Raw genomic sequence first — 17,461 nt, forward strand, 5'->3', positions numbered from 1 at the left:
CTTTTTCTGTCCACTTGACCACTCCTGACCTGAGAGGTGTGTGAATTGCGAATTCTCCCCTTACTAGGGTGTTTCTCTTTTTCTTCTTGCATCTCCTGTACTTTCTGTTTATAAAAGTGACTGCTGTATTATATGGTGAATAAAGTATTCATAACTGTTACATATTCATTGAGAGTCATGGCTTTTAGTATTATAAAGTGTCCTTGTTATCATTTGATGCTTTTGTCTCCAAATTCTACCTTGTCAGATACTAATATTACAAGCTCTGCTTTCGTTTTATTTCCATTTATTTCCTGGTATGTCTTTTCCACCCCTTTCTAAATCACTTTGTTTCGGGTGTTTCTCATACTCTATAGCATAGAGCTTGGTTTTGCTTTATGTGACAATCTAAAAATCTTTACATCTATTGTTAAGACAGTTATGATTGATCTGTGCTCTGTCATTTTATTTTATATCATAAAATAATGTGTTTCTTTTACTATGTGGTGGGACCATTTTCTCTTTTCATTTTTATTTTATTTATTATTTTATTTATTTATTTTTTTTGGCATCTGGCCTATACAGGGATTGGAACCCCTGACTGTAGTGTTAAAACACTGCATTCTAACCATCTGAGCCAACCAGCCGGCAATTTTTATTTTTTATATATTTTGTTCTTTAGAAATGTTTGCACTTTTGCCTCTAGAAGTTATCTTCATATTTTATATACTCTCCTTAGCCTTTATTTTTCTTAATTAGGCTACTGTTCTGTTTTTTTTTTTTTTTCAGGCTTAATTAAATTAATATCCTTAGAGACACACCTATTTGTATGAAATCAGTGAACTACTTCTCTTTTCTTTTCTTTTTTTCTTTTTTCTTTTGATTTGTGAACTGCTTTATTTTTAAAAATTGAGGTACAGATTTTAAGTGTATAGTTCAATTTTTTTTCATAGCATTCATCTGTATATATTTCAGTATGTGTCTCTAAAAGATAAGAACTCTTTTATAAAAGACATAACTACAGTATATAATCACATTTTAAAAATCAATGATAATTCCTTAATATAATCAAACATTAAACATGTGTTGCTTTCTCCAATTCTCTTCCCCTCCTTCTTTCTTTCTTGTATTTGATTTATTTACATCAAGATCCAAACAAGTTCTGCTTGTTGCACTGATTGCTATGTCATCTGTCCCTTAAGTTTCTTTTAAACTACAGGTTCCCCTTTATCTAATTTTTCCCCCTTTACACCATAAAGTTTCCCAAGGTCTGGATTAGCTGACACCAACCCAGTAGTGGTCCACCATCCCCTGAATTTCATGATGATTGGTTGCTGGATCCTGAGACATGGCCTCACTCAGGTTAGATTTGGCTTCAGAGGTAAATGTCCTTACTGCAGGAGGCCCATTATGTCTGATTGTCTCTCTGTAACATTAGCAGACGTTGACGATCATTTGTTGTATCCATTATTTAAGTAAGGGTTTGCAAAGGATCATATTCTAATTATTTTCTTCCCTCTTTTTGTACTAGCTGGGATACTTCAATAGAGAGAAATGTTTCCTCCTCAGCTGTTTATGGTTACCGTGGGGAAAAATTCACCTAGGAAAGATGATAAATGCTTGACTCTTCCCTTTTATTTACTACTTTTAGAAAAATCAATTGTTCCCCTATCATCTTCCCAAGAGACTGAGAATTTGTTTGCTTTTGTTTCATTGTCATTATGGTTTTTTTGTGGTGATAAGATTTAGTTTCTTTCTCTTTCTCATTTGCACTTTTGATCTATCAGTGGGTTTTGTTCTTTCTTGTGTGTTGGTGGTAGAGATTATTGTTTTTTGGATTCCAGATGCAGGACTCCTTGAGGATTTCTTGCAGGTCTGACCATGTGGTGGTGAACTCCCACAGTTTTTGTTTGTCTGGAAAATATACTATTTCTCCCTTGTTTCTGAAGGATAGCTTTGCCGGGTATAGTATTCTTGACCGGCAGTGTTTTCCTTTTAGTATTTTGATGATATCATTCCATTTTGTACTGTCCCATAGAGTTTCTGTTGAGAAGTCTGCTGTTAGTCTGAGAGTTGCTCCCTTATAGATAACATGACACTTTTCTCTTGCTTCTTTTAAGATTTTCTCTTTGATTTTGAGCTTTGCCAGTTAGAGTATAATGTGTCTTGGAGAAGATCTTTTGGGGTTGAATCTGTTTGGGGATCTTTGAGCCTCCTGGATCTGAAGGTTTGTGTCTCTCCCTATACCTGGGAAGGTTTCCATTATTATTTCATTGAATATTTTCCATGCCTTTTCCTTTCTCCTCCTCTTCTGGAACACCCATGATACACATGTTTGTGCACTTAAGGTTTTCTGATAGCTCTACTAGATTTTCATTTAAAAAATATCTTTTCTCCTTTTTTTTTTTTTTTTTTTGTCCACCTGGGTTATTTAAAAAAGACTACCTTCAAAGTCAGAAATTCTTTCTTCTGCTTGTTCTAGGCTGCTGCTTAAGCTATCAGTTGTGGTTTTTATTTCTTTGAGGGACTCATTCAGTTCCATGAGTTCTGCTACATTCTTTTTTTAGGTATTACTCTCTTTGTAAATTTCATCCTTCATATCCCAGATTTTTTTTTCTCATTTCATTATGTTCTCTGAGTCTTCTCATACCTCAGTGAATTTCCTTAAGATTCTTGTTGAGAATTCCTTTTCAGTCATTTCAAGGGTTCCCTGCTATACAGGGTCTGGTATTTGAGAATTACTATATTCTTTTGGTGGTGTCATTTTTTTTTGGATTTTTGCATTTCTAGTATCTCTGCCTTGATGTCTGGTCGTCTTATAGAGCAGTTGCTTCTTCTATTACTCTGGAGTGGGCTTTGAGGAGAGAGTCGTCCTCTTCTTTTTCTTGTCTCTGCTGGTGACTCTCTTCGTGTCAATGCAGTTTAGTCTCTTATGGCTGTGGCTACTGCTATGGCATTGAGCTGATTTTGCAGCCACTGTGTCTGTGGTGGTGGCCCACCTACATGGAAGTGGTGTTTTCAGCGTGCTCCTTGCCTGTTTCCAGGTGGAGGGGGCTGCTCTCAGCTCCTACCTAGGACCCCATGCATGCTCCTTGCCTGCTTCCAGGCAAGGGGGCTGCCCTCAGCCATCTTTTCTTTTTTCTTCCTTTTTTCATTAAAAAAGGTAGTCCAATTATTTCTACTTTATCAGAGCATACAGAATAGAATCACAACTAAATGTATTCAAATCATGCCACGAATCCGTTTGTCAGACGTTTCCTAATCATCTGTTGATTGCATATGGTTCATCTTCTAGTACAAGTATTGGCAAACTTTTTCTGTAAAAGAGCTCAATAGTAAATATATTTGGATTTAAGGTGTATACAGTCCTCGTTGCAACTATTCAGTTTTGCATTGTCTTACAAAAGCAGACACAGACAATACATACAAAATGAGGGTGACTGTGTCCCAATAGAACTTTATTTACAAAAATAGGTGGCAGCTGGCTTTGACCAGTAGGCACTGGTTGATAATCCTGTTGTAGTAGATTCCTTAAGCAGGCTCATGATTGCAATATATCATAAGTTCCTTCATCCATAAAACTGTTTTGATACTGGAGATAAATTATTGATGTGTATACTTTCCTTGAGTTTCTTAGAAATTGTACTTTATTATTGTCTTGCTTCATATTTTGTCATCAAAAAGTCTAATATCATCTTGATTTGTTTTCCTTTATAAATAACACTGTAATTTGGAAGGCCTTTTTTTTTAAAATCTTCAAATCGTAACATTTTAACTTGACTATTATAGGTCAATTTCTCAAGCATGCAATGGGATCTTTCAATATGTAGTTTCCTATCTAATTTCAGGGCAGTTTGCATGGATTAGAGTTTCAAATATTAGTTCAGTTGCCGTGTTTTATTTTGTTTACCATTCTTGTGGGTCTCCATCTGTTCCTATGCTAGGACGTTTTCCTGCCTTCTATGACTATTGCTTTCTTTTGTAATCTTTCTCCTCTTTCCTAATTTTGCTTTTCTTCCCTTCTTACCTCTTTTTTCCTATCCTCTGTATTCATTTAAATACTTTGTACCTATTATGTCAGAGGGAAATTTGTTTTAGTCATTTCTGAAATAATTTTTGTCTTATTTATTCCCAGGATTCTGTCATTTTTTGAAATTGTTTGTTTAGGTTTATCCAGAATTTTAAATTTCTGAGTTATAGTGTTCTTTCATTTCTGTAATTTCTTTTTAAAAATTATTTAATTTAATGCATGTTGGAGTATTGTGTTGTTTTTGTTGCTTTCTGAAATTTTTTAACAATTATTTTATTAGCTGGAAAAGTTTGATTTGTACTTTCTGTACTCTGTATGTCAAGGTTATTTCTGTTTAACTGTTTTGGATTTTCCTCACCAGCAATAACAGGTCATTCTACTGAGGCTGAGCTGGTTGGTTACTCAGTTTCTGAGTTCAAGAGTGCTTTCTCTTGTTGCTATAGTGAAGTGCAGTTTCAAAAAAGAATGAGTGGCATCTTATTTGCATGGGTGGGAACTGGATACTTTTGATTTTTTGATATTTTTATGTTTCTGTAGATTCTTGTCTTCAGTCCCTTCCTTTATTTTTACCATCAGACCTCCAAGAGACATTGTCTCTAGCCAAGGCCTTGCTGTCCCCTGGCATAGTTACTTTGCCAATACTACACCTCTCCATTCCCTCAAGCTTTCCAAGTCCCTTCCTTTCTACTCCTTTAATATTAGGTTTCAAACAAAGTAACCCATTCATTGGAAAGAGAGAACTCTGTCATTCACATATAAGTGTACTTTTAGAAATTATTGATTTGGATCCCCATACTGGCCAGCTGCCAGGAAAAAAAAAATTATTGGAAGTACTTTTATATGAGGTTTTAAATTAACAGCTGATGATTCAATATAGCCAATTAAAGGCCACTTCTTTAAACAATTTTTTAAATAGTTGATACATATAAATGTATGTAACACATACTCCACTATCTCCACTGCTCCCCTTAGAGAATAAAACAACTAATATAATTAAAGTCTCAATGGACCTCGCTCCACAATTGTACCCATTTCTCCACTTTGGCCTCCTAAAACACTGACCCAAGCAAGTTATACTAGTAGTATCAGTTTACATATTTCTAACTTTATATAAATGTATCATGTTATAAACATATCTCTGAAACTTGCTGTTTCTTCTCACTGTATTTTTTTGAGATTTGTCATGTGGATATATATATACTGTTAGTTCATTGGTTTTTAATTATTGTATAGTATTCCATTGTGTGTCTTTGAGTTAGAGTCTACCATTTAAAGCAAGTCATTAAAAGCCCAAGTTTTAAATTTTAACATGGTTCCTCCATGTCTTTTTGTGACAGCTTATTTCTTTTTATTGCTGAATAATTTTGCATTGTTTGGATGTACCATAGTTTGTTAACTCATTCACCTATTGAAGGATATCTTGGTTGCTTCCCATTTTTGCCTATTTTAAAGAAAGATGCCATAAACATTCATGTGCAGGTTTTTCATGTGGACATGTTTTCAACTCAATTGAGTAAATTTCTAGGAGCATAATTGTATGGTAAGTCCATTTTTAGCTTCATAAGAAACTAACAAACTGTCTTCCAAAGTGGTTGAACCGATTTTCATTTCCAGCAGCAATAAATAGGAGTTTGTTTCTCTGCATTCTTGCTAGCATTTGTTGTTGTCAGTTTTTTGGATTTCAGCTTTCTACTAGGAAGGGTAATAGTGTCTTATTGTTTTAGTTTGCAATTCCATATGGACATATGATGTCAAGTATCTTTTCACGTGCTTACTTGTTGCTTTGCCCCCCACGGATTTGTCACCCCACTTCCCCTAGGTGATGCAGCCACAAAGGATTACTCAAAGCCCATCTCTTTTGAGCAGTGAGAGACCCCGAAGTGGTTAATCTCCTGCTGGAACCCTCAAGCAAGAGGCATCCATTCTTTGGGAAATTAACCCTGAATTGGGGTTCTCTTCCTGCATTTATTTTCCAGACCAGGAAGAGAACATAGGTGGGTTATAGTTTAACAATAGAGTCTGGTAACATTCAGTGAAACAAGCCAGATGACATTCCAGTAAGGCAATTAAGTGGTCCTATCAACAAAAGCTTGATCTTAGCAAACGTTCCTTCTTACAGCAATTTCTCAGTATCTTTACATAACAATCAGTAACTTGTCTGTCCTTGAGCCAGCAACCTTGCTGTGCCACAGATCTTTATCTTACACCAGAGACTTTATAGCCTGAGGAAAATTTCCAGTCCTCCACAAGGTCAATATTTGAAACTGCAAAGCTTTGAAAAACCAGGCCCTGTGAAGTACATTTGCTTTAAGAATCCTCTACACTTACTTGCCATCTATATGTCTTCTTTGGTGCAGTTTCTGTTCAGGTCTTTTGTTTATGGGTTGTTTGTTTTCTTATTGTTGAGCTTTAAGAGTTCTTTGTACATTTTGAATACCAGATCTTTATCAGCTATGAGTTTGGCAAATATTTTTCTCCATTCTGTGGCTTGTCTTCCTATTCTCCTAATACTGTCTTTCTGAGAACAAAAGTTTTTAATTTTAGTAAAGTCCAACTAATCAATTCTTTCTTTAATTCAAGATTATGTTTTTGGTGTTGTATCTAAAAACTCATCAACAAACCCAAGGTCACCTATGCTGTCTCTCAAAAGTTTTATAGTTTTGCATTGTACATATCATACATTTTGGCTTATAATCCATTTTGAGTTAATTTTTGTGAAAGGGCTGTGATACTTTATTTTTTTGGCACATAAATGAACAATTGTTCCAGCACCATTTGTTAAAAAACCCATCCTTCCTTCATTGGATTGCCTTTGCTTGTTTGTTATAGATCATTTGGCTATATTTGTATGGGTCTGTTTGAGTTCTCTATTGTGTTCCATTGATCAACTTGTCCATTCTTTCATCAATATCATGCTGTCTAGATTCCTGTGGTTAAATAGTAAGTCATAAAATCAGATAGTGTCAGTCTTCCAACTTTATTCTTTTTTTTTCAGTATTGTGTTGGCTCTTCTAAATCTTTTGCTTTTCCATATACATTTTAGAATCAGCTTGTCAATATACACAAAATAACATGCTGAGATTTTGGTTGATATTATGCAATCTGTAGATCAAGTTGGGGAGAATTGACATCTAAACAATATCATGTCTTCTTGTCCATGAACACAGAATATCTCATCATTTCAGCATGCTTAAATTTCTTTTACCAGAGTTTTGTAAGCTTTCCTCACATAAATCCAACAAAATATGTACTTAATTTATGCCTAAATGATTCTTTATCTCTCTCTCTCTCTCTTTCTGTGCTAATGTAAATTGTATTGTGTTTTCAGTTTCAAATTCTAGTTGTTCATTGTTGGTATATAGAAAATCTACTTAATATTTCTTTGTTTTTTAGTTTTGGAGGGGAAGATTATGACCTCGATTTTAGAACATTTTTCCTTTTAAGTGTTTAATGGTATAAATTTTACCTCTAAGGCCTGCTTTAGCCACACCTTACATTTTTGTATATGTTGATTTCATTTTCTTTTAATTCACAGTATTTTCTAATTTTTCTTGTGATTTATTCCTTGACACATGAATTAGTTAGAGGTGTTTGGATTGATTTTCAAATACCTGAATTTTTCCAGTTATTATTGTGTTATTAATTTCTACTTACATTTCTAACTAAATGTGTTGTGAATCAGAGAACACACTTTGTATGGTTTTGGTCCTTTTAGATTTATTTAGATATTTGTTGTGACCAAGAATGCAGTGTATCCTGATGAATATCCTATGTGCACTGTACGAATGTGTATTGTACTGTTGTATGGAGTACTTTTAAAGTATTATTAGATCAAGCTGGTAGACTGTGTTATTTCCTTCTATTTCTTTCCCAATTTTATATTACTTGCTCTATCAATTACTAAGAGAAGAGTGTTGAAATTTCCAGCTATAATTGTGGATTTGTCTGTTTTTGCTTTTAATTCTAGAAGTTTTGTTATATATCTTGAAATTCTCTTATGTGCTACACATTGAGGATTCTAATGTTTTCTTAATGATGCAAACCCTTTAATATAAAATGTGCTTTTTTCCTTGTTTTGATGTCTAATGTATCTGCTATTGATTACAGCCATTCCAGTTTCTTTCAATTATTCTTTGCATAGTGTATCTTTCCCCACTGTGATTTATACTTAAAGTGTGTTCCTTATAGACAGCATATATATGGATTTTGCTTGGCTTAAGCCAGTCTGATTCCTTATGGCTTTTAACTGGAATGTTTAAGCCTTTTACATCATTATAGTTATTGATATGGTTGTATTTAATTCTACCATCTTGCAATGTGTTTTCACATTTGTCCCATTTGTTCTTCATTCTTTCTTCCATCTTCTCCCCCTTTTCTTTTGGATAAAGTTTTTTCTTTTAAAGAAAAAATATAACATTTTTTTTTACCCCCACCATTGGATTATTAGGTCCAGATTATTGTTTTTATTTTTTAGGTGTCTGTTTAGGGTCTCCAATATGCATCCTTAACTCATCGCTGTCTACCCTCAAATCATAGATTACTTCATTTTTGAAAGAACCTTACAAGAGTGTTATTCTGTTTTCTTCTCTTGACCTTTGTACTACTTTTGTAATACATTTTCCTACCTATCATTTTTGTGTAGAACAGCCAATTATCTTTTATAGTGATTTAAAAATGAGAAAAAAATATCCTCCTTAGTGTAGTGGTGAGTAAAAATAAAAAGAGAGTGAGAGAAAATAATTTTTTATATTTACCTATATAATTAACTTTGGGGTAGATCCAAATTTCCACCTGATGTTATTTTTATTCTGCCTGAAGAAGTTTCTTTAATATTTATATTAGCGCAAGTGATTAAATTCTCTCAGGTTTTGTGCATCTGAGAGTCTTTTTTAACTTACACTTTTGAAAGATATGTAATAGGGTATAGAAATCTTGGTTGACAGTTGTCTCCTTTCCCCTCCCTCCATCCCAGTATTGTCCTCAGGCTTGTACAGTTTCTGACAAGAAATTTGTTCTCATTTTTATCTTTTTATGTCTCTGTGTCTCTTTTCTGTGGCTGCTTTTCATGATTTTCTTTTAAAAATATGTTTTAAACAATTTGATTGTGACATGCCTTATGGTTCTCATTGTTTATTCTGCTTCAGTTTCTTTGAGCTTTTGGGGCCTGTGACTTCATAATTTTCCTCAAATTTGGAATATTCAGCCATTTCTTTTAACAAGAGAAAAACAAGCAGAAGTTTATTAATCTGCGCATCTGGCTTACACGTGGGAGCACTCAGCAATAGTGACTCAGAGGGATGGTGAGAACTTGAACTGATATGGCATTGTAACGGAAGAACAGTAAAGTTCTGCAGAAGTAACAACACAAAGGATAAAGACTTTGAGCTTCAAAGGGGGGCAAATTGTGGTAAGGCAAAGATATGGAGTCACTTAAGGTAGATAAGAATGAATTAGTAAAGTGTGTTTTGTAGGTTCAGTCATTATTTTTTCAAATGTTTTTCTGTTTCCCTTCTCTCTACTCTCCTCTGGGCCTCCAGCTACACTTGTGTTAGACTGATTTACATCGTATCATGGGACACTCATTATCCATACATCTTTTTGTCCTGCTCCCTCTATGCTTGATTTTGGATAGTTTCTTTTTCTATATGTTCGAATTGACTGAACTTCTATTTTTTATGTCTAATCTGTCATTAATCTCATGTGGTGTATTTGTATAAAAATTTTAGATATTGTATTTTACGTATCTGGAGTTTCACTAGGATCTTTTAAAAATCTTTAATTTCTCTTCTCATCATGTTCATGTTTTCATTTACATTGAGCATATTTGTATTTTTATTTATTTATTTATTCTTTTAATTTTATTTTGTCGATATACATTGTGGCTGAATATTGCTCCCCATCACCAAAACCTCCCTCCCTTCTCCCTCCCCCCCTCCCCCCCAACAATGTCCTTTCTGTTTGCTTGTCGTATCAACTTCAAGTATTTGTGGTTGTTAAATCTTCTTCCCGCCCCCCCACCGGTTTTGTGTGTGTGTGTGTGTGTGCGTGTGTGTGTGTGTGTGTGTGTGTGTGAATTTATATATTAATTTTTAGCTCCCACCAATAAGTGAGAACATGTGGTATTTTTCTTTCTGTGCCTGACTTGTTTCACTTAATATAATTCTCTCGAGGTCCACCCATGTTGTTGCAAATGGCAGCATTTCATTCGTTTTTATAGCTGAGTAGTATTCCATTGTGTAGATGTACCACATTTTCCGTATCCACTCATCTGATGATGGACATTTGGGCTGGTTCCAACTCTTGGCCATTGTAAAGAGTGCTGCGATGAACATTGGGGAACAGGTATACCTTCGACTTGATGATTTCCATTCCTCTGGGTATATTCCCAACAGTGGGATAGCTGGGTCGTATGGTAGATCTATCTGCAATTGTTTGAGGAACCTCCATACCATTTTCCATAGAGGCTGCACCATTTTGCAGTCCCACCAACAGTGTATGAGAGTTCCTTTTTCTCCGCAACCTCGCTAGCATTTATCGTTCAGAGTCTTTTGGATTTTAGCCATCCTAACTGGGGTTAGATGGTATCTCAGTGTGGTTTTGATTTGCATTTCCCGGATGCTGAGTGATGTTGAGCATTTTTTCATATGTCTGTTGGCCATTTGGATATCTTCCTTAGAGAAATGCCTACTTAGCTCTTTTGCCCATTTTTTAATCGGGTTGCTTGTTTTCATCTTGTAAAGTTGTTTGAGTTCCTTATATATTCTGGATATTAATCCTTTGTCAGATGTATATTTTGCAAATATTTTCTCCCACTCTGTTGGTTGTCTTTTAACTCTGTTAATTGTTTCTTTTGCTGTGCAGAAGGTTTTTAGTTTGATATAATCCCATTTGTTTATTTTTCCTTTGGTTGCCCGTGCTTTTGGGGTCGTATTCATGAAGTCTGTGCCCAGTCCTATTTCCTGAAGTGTCTCTCCTACATTTTCTTTAAGAAGTTTTATTGTTTCAGGGTGTATATTTAAATCCTTAATCCATTTTGAGTTGATTTTAGTACACAGTGAGAGGTATGGATCTAGTTTCATTCTCCTGCATATGGATATCCAGTTATCCCAGCACCATTTGCTGAAGAGGCAGTCCCCTCCCCAGTGAATAGGCTTGGTGCCTTTGTCAAAGATCAGATGGCAGTAAGTGTGTGGGTTGATTTCTGGATTCCCTATTCTGTTCCATTGGTCAGTGTGTCTGTTTTTATGCCAGTACCATACTGTTTTGGTTATTATAGCTTTGTAGTATAGCTTAAAGTCAGGTAGTGTTATGCCTCCAGCTTTATTTTTTTGCTGAGCATTGCTTTGGCTATGTGTGGTCTTTTATTGTTCCATATAAATGTCTGGATAGTTTTTTCCATTTCTGAGAAAAATGTCTTTGGAATTTTGATGGGGATTGCATTGAATTTGTATATCACTTTGGGTAGTATGGACATTTTCACTATGTTGATTCTTCCAATCCAAGAGCATGGGATATCTTTCCATCTTCTTGTATCCTCTCTAATTTCTCTCAGCAGTGGTTTGTAGTTCTCATGATAGAGATTTTTCACCTCCTTGGTTAACTCAATTCCTAAGTATTTTATTTTTTTGGTGGCTATTGTGAATGGGCAGGCTTTCTTGATTTCTCGTCCTCCATGTTCACTATTGGAGAAAAGAAATGCTACTGATTTTTGTGTGTTGATTTTGTATCCTGCTACTGTGCTGAAATCATTTATCAATTCCAGCAGGTTTTTTGTAGAGGTTTTAGGCTGTTCAATATATAGTACTATGTAATCTGCAAACAGGGACAGTTTGACTTCATCTTTTCCAATCTGGATGCCCTCTATTTCCCTCTCTTCTCTGATTGCTCTGGCTAGTACTTCCAACACTATGTTAAATAGGAGTGGTGAGAGTGGGCATCCTTGCCTAGTTCCTGTTCTTAAAGGAAAAGCTTTCAGCTTTTCCCCATTCAGGATGATATTGGCAGTGGGTTTGGCATATATGGCTTTAATTATGTTGAGATACTTTCCCTCTATACTTAACTTATAGAGGGTCTTTGTCATGAATGAGTGCTGAACTTTATCAAATGCTTTTTCAGCATCTATAGAGATGATCATATGGTCCTTGTGTTTGAGTTTATTAATATGGTGTATCACATTTATTGATTTGCTTATGTTGAACCAACCTTGCATCCCTGGGATGAATCCCACTTGATCGTGATGAATAATTTTTCGTATGTTTCTGTATTCTGTTTGCTAGTATTTTAGTGAGGATTTTTGCATCTATATTCATCAAGGATATTGGCCTGTAGTTTTCTTTTTTGGTTATATCTTTACCTGGTTTTGGTATCAGGATGATGTTTGCTTCATAGAATGAATTTGGGAGATTTGCGTCCGTTTCAATCTTTTGGAATAGTTTGTAAAGAATCGGTGTCAATTCCTCTTTGAATGTTTGGTAAAATTCTGCTGTGAAGCCATCTGGTCCTGGGCTTTTCTTTGTTGGGAGCCTTCTGATAACAGCTTCAATCTACTTTATTGTTATTGGTCTGTTCAAATTTTCTACATCTTCATGGTTCAGTTTTGGGAGCTTGTATGTGTCCAGTAATTTATCCATTTCCTCCAGATTTTCAAATTTGTTGGCATATAGTTGTTTATATTAGTCTCGAATGACTCCTTGTATTTCAGATGAATCAGTTGTAATATCGCCTTTTTCATTTCTAATTTTTGTTATTTGAGTGAGTCTTTTCTCTTCTTTTTTTTTTTGTTAGCCATGCTAATGGTTTGTCAATTTTATTTATCTTTTCGAAAAACCAACTTTTTGATTCGTTGATCTTTTGAATTGCTTTTTGGTTTTCAATTTCATTCAGTTCTGCTCTGATCTTAATGATTTCTTTCCGTCTGCTAACTTTAGGTTTGGATTGTTCTTGTTTTTCTAGTTCTTCAAGGTGAAGTGTTAGGTTGTTCACTTGCCATCTTTCCATTCTTCTGAAGTGAGCGTTCAATGCAATAAATTTCCCCCTCAATACTGCTTTTGCAGTATCCCACAGGTTTTGGTATGATGTATCATTGTTTTCATTAGTTTCAATAAATTTTTTGATTTCCTGCTTGATTTCTTCTTGGACCCATATGTCATTAAGTAGAATGCTGTTTAATTTCCATGTGTTTGTATAGTTTCCAGAGTTTCATTTGTTATTAATTTCTAGTTTTAATCCATTGTGGTCTGAGAAGATACATGGGATAATTCCAATTTTTTCGAATTTATTGAGACTTGATTTGTGACCTAATACGTGATCTATCCTGGAGAATGATCCATGTGCTGATGAGAAGAATGAATATTCTGAGGTTGTTGGGTGGAATGTTCTGTAGATATCTGCCAATTCCAATTGGTCTAGAGTCTTGTTTAGATCTTGTGTTTCTCTACTGATTCTTTGCCTAGATGATCTGTCCAATATTGACAGTGGGGTGTTCAGGTCCCCCGCTATTATGGTATTAGTGTCTATTTCCTTCTTTAGGTCTAATAGAGTTTGTTTTATAAATCTGGCTGCTCCAACATTGGGTGCGTACACATTTATGATTGTTATGTCTTCTTGATGGATCAGTCCTTTTATCATTAAGTAGTGTCCCTCATTGTCTCTTTTTATGGTTTTTAGTTTAAAGTCTATTTTGTCAGATATAAGAATAGCTACTCCAGCTCGTTTTTCCTTTCTGTTTGCATGGTAAATCTTTTTCCATCCTTTCACTCTTAGTCTGTGTGAATCTTTATGGGTGAGGTGGGTCTCTTGTAGGCAGCATATAGTTGGGTCCTCCTTTTTGATCCAGTCAGCCAGTCTGTGTCTTTTGATTGGTGAATTTAAGCCTTTTACATTAAGAGTTGTTATTGAAAGGTGTTGAGTTATTCCTAGCATTTTATTGGTTGTTTGGTTGTCTTAGGTGTCTTTTGTTCCTTGCTTTCTTTTTTTTTTTTTTTTTTTGTCTTTTTCGTGACCAGCACTCAGCCATTGAGTGCACCGGCCATTCCTATATAGGATCCGAACCTGCGGTGGCGGGAGCGTCGCTGCGCTCCCAGTGCCACACTCTCCTGAGTGCGCCACGGGCTCGGCCCTTGTTCCTTGCTTTCTGATTCACTGTTTGGTTTCTGTGTTTGTTGGTTCCTTAGGTTGTAGATAGCGTTTTTGTTTGCTTGTTTTCTCTTCATGGATGCCATTTTTATTATACTAGTGGGTATTGATTTTTCTTGGGTTTTTATGGCAGTGGTAGTTATTTTTCAGGAACCAAACCCAGTACTCCCTTGAGGATTTCTTGTAAGGGTGGTCGTGTGGTAGTGAACTCCCGCAGTTTTTGTTTGTCTGAGAAATATACTATTTGCCCTTCATTTCAGAAGGATAGCCTTGCAGGGTAGAGTATTCTGGGCTGGCAATCTTTGTCTTTTAGTATTTTGAAAATATCATCCCATTCCTTTCTAGCTTTTAGGGTTTGTGATGAAAAGTCTGATGTTAGCCTGATTTGGGCTCCCTTATAGGTGATTTGACGCTTCTCTCTTGCAGCTTTTAAGATTCTCTCTTTGTCTCTGAGTTTTGCCAGTTTGACTATGACATGTCTTGGAGAAGGCCTTTTTGGGTTGAATACGTTTGGAGATCGTTGAGCTTCCTGGATCTGAAGATCTGTGACTTTTCCTATACCTGGGAAGTTTTCTGCCACTATTTTTTTGAATATGTTTTCAATGGAATCTCCATTTTCCTCCCCTTCTGGAATACCCATGACTCGGATATTTGAGCGCTTAAGGTTGTCTGATATCTCTCTCAGATTTTCTTCAATATCCTTGATTCTTTTTTCTTTCTTTTTGTCTGCTTGTATTATTTCAAACAGCCCATCTTCAAGTTCAGAGGTTCTCTCTTCAACTTCCACAAGCCTGCTGGTTAAACTCTCCGTTGTGTTTTTTATTTCGCTGAATAACTTCTTCAATTCAGCAAGTTCTGCTACATTTTTTTAAGGACATTGATTTCTTTGTACATTTCCTCTTTCAGATCCTGTATACTTTTCCTCATTTTATCATGATGTCTAGCTGTGTTTTCTTGTATCTCATTCAGTTTCCTTAGAATTAGCACTTGAAATTCCTTGTCAGTCATTTCAAGGGCTTCTTGTTCTATAGGCTCTAGAGTTTGAGATTTATTAACTTTTGGTGGTGTACTTTCTTGATTTTTTGTATTTCTGGTATCTTTTTTTTGATGTTTATTCATTGTGGCAGGGGGTTTCACAGACCACCGGTTTGAGACTAATGACTAACTAGGATGTTGCTGTGGTTGCCAATTTCGTATGGCTCCCTCCGTGGCTGCTCAGTTGGCTTCTAGTGCCTTGTGTGTGTGGTTGCCTCGGGTCTTGGGCTTCTCCGGGGAGCCACCTTTCTGGTCGGCTTAGACTCTGCTGGGCTGGCGGATCACGTACCACAGGGTGTGTGATCGCTGTTGAGCTTTCACTTCCTGTGCAGGACTTCTCCCTGTTCCGTGTGCTCTGGCCCAGGCTGTTGGATCGTGCAGTGGCTACCCCACAGGGTGTGTGGTTTCTGTCGAGTCTCTGCCTCCATGGCCGCACATCTCCCCACTCTGTGCGCACTGTGCTGGGCTGGGGCGTGTCTTCTGCACCCCTCGTCTATCAGCTGGGCCTTCAAGACCCTGCTCGGCACCGCCTCACCCAGGAAGTCTACCAGGTTTCTGCTAGGCACAGACGACCGGTTGCTCTTGGTGCCTTTGTAGCACTGTGTCGATCTTTCTCGGGACTTGTTCACTTTTGAATCCCCCCAGTATAAACCGAGTCTAGCGCCTGCCTGCAGCCAGCTCGCCGGCAGGTTCAAGCGGACCTGGGAACTCTCCTACCACACTGTTCCCAACCAGAAATTCGTTAGGCTTTTTTCTGAACTGGTGGGTGCAGAGATGGTATCTGCCTCCCAGTAACAGGAAGTTTCCCGGGGGCCGGAGTCCAGGGTGTGGTGGAGTGACAGTCGGCCCACCCGTACTTCCTTGCCCTCCCGACACTGGCCGGGGACACCCCACGCCACCAACCCGCCAGAGAACCGCGGAGGGAGTGGGAAGGGAGGCCGGCCCGCAGGCTCCGGAAAGCCCTGTGCCGGGCCAAGCAAGTGGGAAGGCTCAGTGACGGCAGAGCCGGGCGGAGCTGCTAGCACCTGGGAAAATGGAGGCAGCCCCGGGGCGGTGAGTGGCCCCCCAAACAGGGCTGGTCCAGGGGTCACTCACAGGGTTGTGCCAGGTCGGGCGCTCACTCTCTGCCTCTGGTTTGCCATCTTCCCCATTCTCGGCCGCTGCCGCCTCAGGCTGTTCAGTCGCGGCGCGGCTTGGGCACTCCCAGGAATCTTCTTTATGGTGGCCTGAAACCTCGAATCCTGTATAGCGCAGCTGGCCGCCTTCAGCGCGGCCCTGGCCTCCGGGATCCTGTCTGCATCCACAGCAGCCCTGGCACCATGTTCCCTGTTTTGAGACTCGCTTTTGCAGCTAAGAAACAGTTCTTTTCCTGCTCCACACTTCAAAGCTATTGCCTATAAATGAGGCAGCCTCTCCTGCCGAGGGCAAAGTGGCGGTCACCCCCCACGACCGGCCACCAGCAGCGGTCCTCCCATATTTGTATTTTTAATAGCTATTTTAAGGTGCTTATCTGATAATTTCATCATTTCTTATTTTTTGTCTGTTTCTCATGTTTTGATTCCCTCTTGCCCACACTAGGTTATCAGTCATATCTTCCAGCTTTTTAACATGTCTGGTGAGTCTTGATTAGATGCTAGACATTGTGAGTTTTACATAGTTGGGTGCTTGATTTTGCTGTATTCCTTTAAAGTGTGTTGATGTTGCTCTTGCAAGCTAAGTTACTTGTAATCAACTTGATTCTTGATTCTGGAGATGCTTACGTTGTATACGTATTCATAAGGAAATAATTGTCACTGCCTCTGTTAGGCAACTCAGGTGCTACCAGCCTAGGACCATTTTGAGTTATTTTTTCAGCTTCATTTTGATCAGACTACTAAGGTAATATAAGTAAAACTTCCAATTTGTATAAATTCAAATCTTTTCCTAAAAAGTCTAAGGACAGATTATCTCCTGTCCCCCCAAACCCCCCACCCAAATATCCAGAGCCAAGGCAAAACCAAAAAGGTCTTATTTTGTCCCTTTACCATTAGGAGGATTTTTTTTCTAGTTTATCATTTCATACAGAGGTTAGAGCTTAGAGTTTTTGGCTTTATGTAGAGGACTCAGTTCTAACTCTCAAGAGTTTAAGGCATTCCAATGCCTTGTCTCCCAACCATCTTGACACCCTTGAAAGCTGATGTTCTATTTTCCTGATATAGATTTGGCTGTCAGGGGATAAACATTTCATTAGCACATGCCCATCACTGGAATTTTCAGTACCCTTATTTTTTTCTCCTATGTATT

At 37.3% G+C, this 17,461-nt stretch overlaps 1 protein-coding gene across 1 annotated transcript in view; it reads left to right on the forward strand.

Annotated features, from left to right (window-relative positions):
• OLAH (oleoyl-ACP hydrolase) overlaps positions 1 to 17,461 on the forward strand; it is a 33,115-nt gene that overhangs the window by 8,290 nt on the left and 7,364 nt on the right. The gene's annotated exons all lie outside the window — the stretch shown is intronic.

Source organism: Cynocephalus volans, chromosome 6 (assembly GCF_027409185.1).
Source record: "Cynocephalus volans isolate mCynVol1 chromosome 6, mCynVol1.pri, whole genome shotgun sequence".
NCBI classification, from domain to species: domain Eukaryota; kingdom Metazoa; phylum Chordata; class Mammalia; order Dermoptera; family Cynocephalidae; genus Cynocephalus; species Cynocephalus volans.